This window comes from Sinocyclocheilus anshuiensis, unplaced genomic scaffold (genome assembly GCF_001515605.1).
Source record: "Sinocyclocheilus anshuiensis isolate Anshui unplaced genomic scaffold, SAMN03320099.WGS_v1.1 scaffold1894, whole genome shotgun sequence".
Taxonomy (NCBI): domain Eukaryota; kingdom Metazoa; phylum Chordata; class Actinopteri; order Cypriniformes; family Cyprinidae; genus Sinocyclocheilus; species Sinocyclocheilus anshuiensis.
In genome coordinates this window covers 2133-2526 of record NW_015542447.1, presented here as the reverse complement: position 1 = coordinate 2526, position 394 = coordinate 2133, and positions in this window count along the sequence as shown.

The following is a 394-nucleotide window of genomic DNA, read 5'->3' as shown; positions in this document are numbered from 1 at the left end:
TTTTTTTTTTTTTTTTTTTAGTGAATTTTGTATTTTCAAAATATCTATTTATTTATTTATTTATGTACAGTATGTATTTATGATGCAGTGGTTCTGGGCATTTGTTAACAGAACAGAGTTTTAAAGAGCATTTTAACACAGATAAATACTGTTGTTTGTTTTCACACAGAGAAATACCGTTGTTTGTTTTCACACAGAGAAATACCGTTGTTTGTTTTCACACAGAGAAATACCGTTGTTTGTTTTCACACAGAGAAATACCGTTGTTTGTTTTCACACAGAGAAATACCGTTGTTTGTTTTCACACAGAGAAATACCGTTGTTTGTTTTCACACAAAGAAATACTGTTGTTTGTTTTAACAGAGATAAATACTGTTGTTTGTTTTCACACAGA